Source organism: Cupressus sempervirens, chromosome 11 (assembly GCF_028749045.1).
Source record: "Cupressus sempervirens isolate cs-2001-9-10 chromosome 11, ASM2874904v1, whole genome shotgun sequence".
In the NCBI taxonomy this organism is placed as follows: domain Eukaryota; kingdom Viridiplantae; phylum Streptophyta; class Pinopsida; order Cupressales; family Cupressaceae; genus Cupressus; species Cupressus sempervirens.
The window spans coordinates 539,696,422-539,705,388 of NC_143128.1; the positions used below are offsets into that span (position 1 = coordinate 539,696,422).

The window sequence follows — 8,967 nt, forward strand, 5'->3', positions numbered from 1 at the left end:
TCGTATGATTCAGACAGTTGAATCATACAACCCTTTTGATGATATGAGCATTGAGTCATTTTATTCTTCTTTATCTCACAGTGTCACTGGCACTGTGAAGTACACACAGATTGATACTGAGGTTTCCACCGGCATGGTGAAAACCATGTTTCCATCTTATGTAGATTGTTGCAGAGTCAGAGGCTACTCTACGACGAAGTGTACTGATCCACTCGTCGCACCATTGATGTATCCTCGTTGGTTGGCTACTCATCATAGATGGCCATAGAAGGATGAGTTCCCCCTATATTTCTGCAAACAATTGTTTGCAGAATTTCATTTACACTATGATGTTGACTATATAGATTATCCAGGGCATGTTGGGCAGGGTCAGGGGAGACTTTCTGACAGATTTAGACCCACGGACACTCCTGCACCCGTTACCAAACGGGCAATGGTGGGTCCAAACCTTTTGGTTATGCCGAGAGGTCCATAGATGGCTACTGCAGGTGAGAGTGTTCCTGATGACACAATTAGAACACATATTTTTTCGAGCATCGCCACCATCGCCACACAGTTACACGAGATTTCTTCTAATCGATGTAGTCGATATATGCTACGGTCTCGAGGTACCGCTCCCATAGCTGCATCATCTAGCACACATGTTGATGATGATTATGGAGTTGCAGACATACCTTCTCCTATAGACATTTCTGTGGTCTTAGAGGTGGATGCATTGCATTGTTTGGCATCATATTTAGCATCTAATCTTTTAGATGCATATCGAGCATTATTTACACTCTCAGGGATTCCACTTCGTGACATGAGCTCTCAGATTAGACATATTTTGTCACATACAGCAGTCCCAGAGGATTCACAGAGGCAAGAGGACATTCCTGCACCTTCTACTACTCCTACTGCTACACAGGCCCAGGCTACAACACCGTCCCTAGCTACTCAGGACCCTACAACACCCCCCCCTACTTAGGATCTCAGTGGCACCATATATCCTGGTCTATTTACTTCCATGCTTTCAGATCAGGGCCGCACTATTGACTTGGATGTTGATACTATTTTTTCATTACATGATTCAGATATCAGTCAGATCGGCAGAGCATTACATAATGCTACGGTAAATATCTCTATATGTTTAGATTTATTTTTATTATAGTAAATAATATGTCTATATGTTTAAATTAATTTATATGTGTGTGTTTGTGTATGTGTTATAGGGTTTGAGTGATAGTATGTTACGTTTTGCTGATCTGCAGACACCGACAGATCCTACACATCGTGAGTCCCAGGTATGTTACAATTTATATATATATTTGATTTATATACATGTAGATCTTGATATAATTTGTCTGTACACATAATTAAATGGTTCACTTGTTATCATTTGACACAGGGTTCAGATGCAGCTGATAGACCCTTTTGGGGACAAGGCCCAGGATCAGGAGGGGGGATGTAGCTGATTAGATCATATGTGGCCTTTTATTTTATTACACACATGTTATGTCTAGATACATATTTATATGGATAGTTTGATGTTTTACATGTTATTTCCATATGCATACATTTTATATCCAGACACTTTGATGTCTTATATGTTATTTTCAGATACATGGTTTATATGGACACTTTGATGTTTTATATGTTATTTCTAGATACGTGTTTATATCATGGACACTAAATGATGTTTTATATGTTATTTCCAGATACATGTTTATATGGATATTTTGATGTTTTATATGTGTTATTTCCAGACATTTGATCTACATGATCTATTTTTATAGATTTGATATGGGTACATTATATTCTCCAGATATATGCACATGTATGTTATTGATCTTTTAATGTAGACGTCTATTTTATTGATCTTTTGATGTCTTCATCTTTTATGTAACTTATGTATGTGTTATGCACATGTTTCTATATGTTATTCATATTTTCAATATTCAAGTTTACATGTATATGTATAGTTATTCATCTTAATGCCTTAATCTAAGTGTAATTAACTATATAATTTTAATGGTCAATGTACATAACAATATAACATATATTTAATGACATGTCTTAATTAACTGTATAATTAACTATATTTAGTCTAATTATATTTAATGTAGATCATGGATTAACTATATTTAATGACATGTCTTAATTAACTATAATTAACTATATTAAATCTAATTATATTTAATGTTTTAATAATTAAGTCTATTTAATGACTTAATTAACTCTATTTAATGACATGCCTTAGTTAACTATAATTAACTATATTTAACCTAATTAACTATAACTAACTATATTTAATCCTATTAACTATATTTAATCTAATTAACTATATTTAATCTAATTATATTTAATGTCTTAATAATTAACTCTATTTAATGACATGCCTTAATTAACTATATTTAACCTTTAAATTAACTATATTTAATCTAATTATATTTAATTTCTTAATAATTAACTCTATTTAATGACTTAATTAACTGTATTTAATGACATACATTCTTAATTAACTATAATTAATAGCATTTAATTAATAAAATGTAATGTACATGTAATATGTAACATAGTTCATATAACATATACATGTAAGAACATAACGATTATATACAAACATAAAGAATGTATCATATAAGAACATATAAAGATTATATGTACATACAAATACTAAAAAGGTTGTCTTAAGGGGAGGTCCTAAGAGACCTGGTCTTAAATGAGATATCCATGTCAAATTTAAATAAAAATAACAATACATGTCTAATTTTGCATATGCAAGATAAATGATCCAATGTACAAAAATTTATAAAACAAATATCCTATCAATATTAAATATGAAAGTATAAGAGCTATACAGGCATAACTCAACTAGAGCTCCACAACAAGTACATAGGTAAACTAGAGCTCCACAAACAATGTATTGTTAGGATCCTCTCTACTTTTTATTAGCTCTAGAAGTTTTTCATGTTCTTCAATAGGCAATTTCTACTTTTGATTTCCACGACGTCCTTTTCTTTGTACTACTTCAAATTGTAATTTGGTTGCTATAACATGGTTACTGTAGTGTAAAACCTTTTCTCCAAGCTTGTATTCAATAAATTCAATACCACTACCAATTACCCTTGTTTTTTGATAGTATGTTCCTTCAATAACAACTGATCCAATTGGATATGACTGTTCATCAGCATCTATAGTTCCTTCTAGCAACTTGTGTTTTGCTTTTGTGCATCTTAAAAGATAATAGTCCACATTTTCTGCATTATCTGGTAAGGCTTGAACTGCAAAAATATCTCCTGCATGTATATAAAAAGATAAATATAAATTAATTTTAAAACAAATATACATGTATATTAATTTATATATATGTATATATGCACACAAACCTGCCACAACTAAATCAGAAATGCGCTCATAATCAGCTGAATATACAGGATCATGAATGTCAATGTCAATGTCAACATCTTCAAAAGGAGGCTTTCTAACTATCTCCTTCAAATCCCAATGTGAAACATATCCATTCTCAATATTTTCACATGCACTCACTACATTGTCCTTAATGCAATCATCACAAAAACATGTTTTCTCTCTTACTTTAAGTACTGGAGGTTTATGGTTTCCTGTAGTCATCACTTGATGTAAACTTCTAATTCCAAGAATCGTTTGACAATTGTAAGGATTAGATCGATCTATATCTGTTACAAATACAAAAACTAATTGTCATATTTCAAAATAAATATTTAATTAAAAACTCAACTTGATTTGAAAAAGACATTAAAAATAAATATAACTTAGTTCACCTTTCACCTCCCAAAAGTAACGCTTATTGTATTCAGTATCTCGAGTAGCAAAATGAACTTTGCACCATTCAACAATTTGATTTGCGCTCTCTATCCTATTCCCTGTATGTACATAAAATATGCATGTATATATAAAATTTAAAATATATGCTATTAGAGTATTAAACATGTACATTTAAAAAATGCATATATTTACCTGCAAGCTCATGTTGTCGAAGCACACGTTTTATACATGCTCCCCTTTGCCGTGTCCACTTTCAAAGAAATTCCATAAAAACTTAACATTGGTTCTAGCATGTTGCATTGCTAACCAATTAAATGCTTTTGCAGATTTGAATTGTCCTGTGAACGTGAAACATGAAAAGTATCTACAATTATCCAAGTACATATATTAAATAGAAATAGACATGTCCAAATAAATACAAGTTAAAATAAAGTTAAATAAATGTGTAACTATTTCGTGTATACTAACCTGCACATCCATCAGACCAAATCTAGTGCTTTGAAACATTTATTCCACGATTTTTGAGATCTTCAGAGAACATTGCAAAACAATGAGCCACATAACTCCTGTCATGAACTTTATCATCACTAATATAGAATTGAACCTCTTTGATGATGATGCGTTCATTTTCATCCAATATTTCTATTTGATCCACCTCAAATTGTGCATGTCTATAGGTCACTTGCACAAATATTGCAACTTGTTCAGAATGATAATATTGGCTTTGGAGCTCTGTATGAGGTGCAAATGTATAATTCTTAGAAAAATCTACAATTGAAAGTATACAACTAGGTGGAAAACAATTTTTGGAATCACAAAACTATTTAGCTTGCCATCGTGCACCATGACAATGTTGGATATGTGGATATATCAATGGACGAAACTTGGCCATGAACTCATCATAATGCAATTTACTCTCCTTCAATACAATTTTTCTAGATTCATCCCCTCTATTATTTTGGTATGTCTCATATTCATATCTCATCCATGAAACTGGTGTGGATTCATTAATATTCTCAACTTGCATAATTTCAGAAAATTTGTGTAAATCTGCACAAACTTCACACTGATTTTTGATGCATTGCACTTTGAATTCATCTGAATCTTCTAATTTATCACATAATATGGACCTCACAAATTGTGTTGTACTGCTAGGGATGACCAAATTAGGATCAAGTATTGCCATAACTTTTTTAAATGATTGCAAGTGTAGACCAAATTCAACATGATTTTTACAACAACAAGTTTCTTGCATCTTATTTATGCGTACAAAGGAAGGACGTAAACTCTCAAACATTCTCTGACATATATTGACATTTGAAAATTCTTGTTTGAATGCTTCAAAAAGTTCACTTTGAGTTATATCTATGAAATGTTTTGGATGTTCAATTTTGGCCCCTGTTTCTTGATCTTTAATTTGTATAGTATCACACATGTCGGAAGAAACACGAGAATGTGTGGTCCAAAATTCAATAACTTGTCTTTTTACTTCTTCAGAAATCCTGTCTTTTTGAGTAACTCTACAAATATTCACCCAGTTATTCTCAATGTTATCATCTAGCATATTTCTCCTCTTGATGTATCTCTGGACAGTTCTTCTAGATATATGTAGTACATCAAAAATTGCACGTACTTGTTTTCTATGTGTCAATTTTCTACTAGATATAGTAGTCATCAATGCTCTACGTGCATTACTCAAATCACCTCCTCGAGTTGTGTTGTCAATTTTGTTATAAGCATTTTGCAAATTTTCAACTATTGTTTTATTAATATTATGAGCATGGCTTTTCCTGTTATCAACACCCAACAACTCTAAGACAGGTCTCATATCTCTTCTCCTAAATAACTTGACAAATAATTGTGCCTATCCAAATATACTTTTATCCTTGAAATATTCATGCCACATGTTCTGACAATGCTTTTTGATAGTGTTATCATTTATCATATCTTTAGATGGAATTTGGTTTAAAAGTAGTTCTTCATCCAAATCCATCAAATTTTTTATGCTTTCTAATTTGTCTCTATCAATAGAACTGCCAATTTCTTCCTCTTCATTACTTTCATTTTCTTCATGAATCTCATCATGTTCAGGAATTTCAGTAGGTTGGTTTTGAGCATGTTTTGTATGGCCTTTCATTTTGTCATCTCTTTTTCTATCATATTTCCTTGATCTTTTCCTTTTACTACCCATTGAATATTTCAATCTATAGAAAAAAAAATTTTAAAAAATTAGATTTCACTAAATATTAGCTAATGGTTCAATATATAATACATAAAAATAAAAATAATTAGAAGAGAAAAAAAAGCACCTTCAAAATATTCGATCCTTTGCAATATTGATTAAATCCGCAAAACAGTTGTTGAAAATTGCTTCAAAATTAATTGTTTTTTGCAAATCTTCTTCTAATTTTTGTTGTCCCTGTATATTTAATTTTTTTAAAAAGATAAAACAATATTTTTTTATATCAAAAAGTCACACTAACCGCTAGTGGTTTCTCAAGCTGACTGGGGGTTTCGGCCGTAACAGTTTTGGCCGAAACAGCTACGGTCGAAACAGTTCCAGCCGAAACAGTCTATGTGGCAGCCAAACAAGCAAAAATCAGAACTTCTGTAAACATCTCACTTTGAAGGCCAATTTGACCTACTAAATTGAAGTATTTTTTAAAACTAAAAATATACTTTTGTAGTTCTCGGAGTCACGATTATGATTGTATAGATAGTTTTTTTAAAGTTTTGATTATGAATAATATGTTATAATTTGAAAATATTACAAGTAGGCATCTTAAGATTCAGGAAGATGTCTATTCAAAAATTTAAAAAAATAGTAAATCATGTTAAAAAATTAAAATTTTTTTTATGGTGCACTAGAGGAGAGAGTCTTCTTCAAGAATATGTAATTTTTTAAAAAAAAAATGTAGATTTGATGGAAAAAGTTTGACGGGAGAAAAAAACTATTTATTTCTGATAACTTTGACTTTGACCAGTTATAACTTCAAAAATATTAGCCGAATTTCAATTTTTCTTTTTCGGTGGACCAGGTATACATGTTAACTCTAACATATTCCAAAATCAAACCAAAATATGAACATTTTCATATATTTGTTTGACGGGAAAAAAATTCTATATTTTTAGTATTTTTAAAAAATTAAAAAATACACTTTAAAAATTCAAAAATAAATAAAATTTTCACTCAATTTAAAAAAAAAAAATTATAGACATAAACTTCATCCAATTTTACACATTTCATTAGTTTACATCATCTTCAAATTCTAAGCACAAATGCCACTTTTATTTCATTAAAGTTGAAGACTTTAAATGCTGATATCACTTCTCCTTTATAAAAGGTGACACAGGTTTGTGCTTTTACCCTCATACATGAACAAGCATATAATATAAAATGATAACCAATAATGTCATACATTAAGAAACACATAATATATTATGATAACCAATAATGTCGTACATGAACAAACATATCATATATTAACCAATAATGTAATAAGTCTAATAATGTCATGCATCAAATAAATGTCATACATCAAATATAAAATGTCATATATACATCAAATGTATATTGAATATGTCCACTTACATAAAATCCAACATAAAGTCCGCTGATGCCTATACATGTATGTCTATCAACTATATCTTCTCCTTCCCACAAAGGGGAAGGAAAAAAATCTCTAGAGGTCTTCGATCGTCATGTGGAGAGAGATGATGGCGATGATGGGGTCTTCCTCACATGCTCGCTCGTCCTCTTGTTGAGGCTCTTCTCTAACTCGAGTTGATACAAACAAAGTAGATATGAATCAATAATTATTATACATTGAAATCAAATATATGTACACACAAAATTAATTATTTTCTTACCTCCATCAAATAGTCGCTTTGCAAGTCCACCTCAAAGGCTCATGGACGATTAGGTGTAAGAAGACCCTACAACAATTCAATCAATATAATCACTTATAAATAACATTAGAAATTTTGATACTAACTATTATAAAAAATAACTAAAACCAAAAAAATTCTTTCATACCTCAGTCAATGGCTATGAACTAGCCATTGCTACAACCACTCCATGATCGATGCATTGCTGAAGATGAGGAGTCTCAGATGTCAAGAGCTGCATGTCATACAATACACGTTACATGTAACATAAAACATGAAACAAATGTACCTCTATGAAGCTTGTATCATGTCTAGGCTCAGAGTCCGTACTAAATGTCAACGGTCCTATAGAGAACTAATGAACATGCATAAATTTTTTTGTCAATCCTTTATTTGATTAATTAATAAATATATGTATTAATTTAAATGAATAAATCGATACATACCTCTAGACTTGTCGACGGAATGAAAAATGGGGTCAGGGGATCACTACTAGGGCTGCCAACACTCTAACCTTGAATTTTGAACAATGTTAATACATGCTAATTAATTAGTCATTCAATATACATATGAAATGTGATCAAATTAGTTTATTATAATTGTAATTTACCTGTGTGTCAATGCCAAATGTCTCATTCAAGAACTGATCAGTGACTAGCCCATCATCCGCACCATCTCCAGCATGACTACCAAATGTGAATAAGGATCTGCATGATGTACACATGTGACCGTGATGCGCATAAGGCTCCCCCTCAACTAATGGACTCGTGCAATGAATGAGGGTCTGCATCAAAGCATTAATAGTCCCTAGAGTGCTGGCCTCTACATGTTCCTTCACAACTGAAGGAATAGTCACATGCTCACCATGTGGCTTGACCATAGGTGCCCTAACTGTATTAGGGTCACGACGTGCCCCCGGCCTCTCAAATGATGACCCCCCACCTCTACATAATTGGGGATCTCCCCAAGGACAAACTCACAGTACAATTTCCTTAAGAAATACATTGGGACCTCGTGATTATTGTAGGGAGGGGCATCAAAAACCATCCACCATCTATTCCAAAAATTATTTCTAATACCACCGTGTATGCACCAATGGATGGGGAATCGTTTAGTTGTCTCTCTAACAGTATCTTGTTCACCAGTCTTTCTAAATAATGTACAAATGCTACCTTTTGGTATATCTTTTTTTTTTTACATCTTGATATGATAATTTGTTTGCATAATATCTTTTTTGTTCATCCCTCTTAACCCACCAAATATCTAACTAACCACTAATAGAATCTAGGTGGT

General features: G+C 31.7%; 1 long non-coding RNA gene across 1 annotated transcript; it reads left to right on the top strand.

Annotated features, from left to right (window-relative positions):
* The first annotated feature begins 988 nt into the window (after positions 1–988).
* LOC149530762 (uncharacterized) lies at positions 989–1,498 on the top strand. Its single transcript, XR_016358664.1, has 3 exons — positions 989–1,111; positions 1,212–1,283; positions 1,388–1,498. It is a non-coding gene; the product is annotated as an uncharacterized LOC149530762 (long non-coding RNA).
* The last annotated feature ends 7,469 nt before the right edge of the window (positions 1,499–8,967 follow it).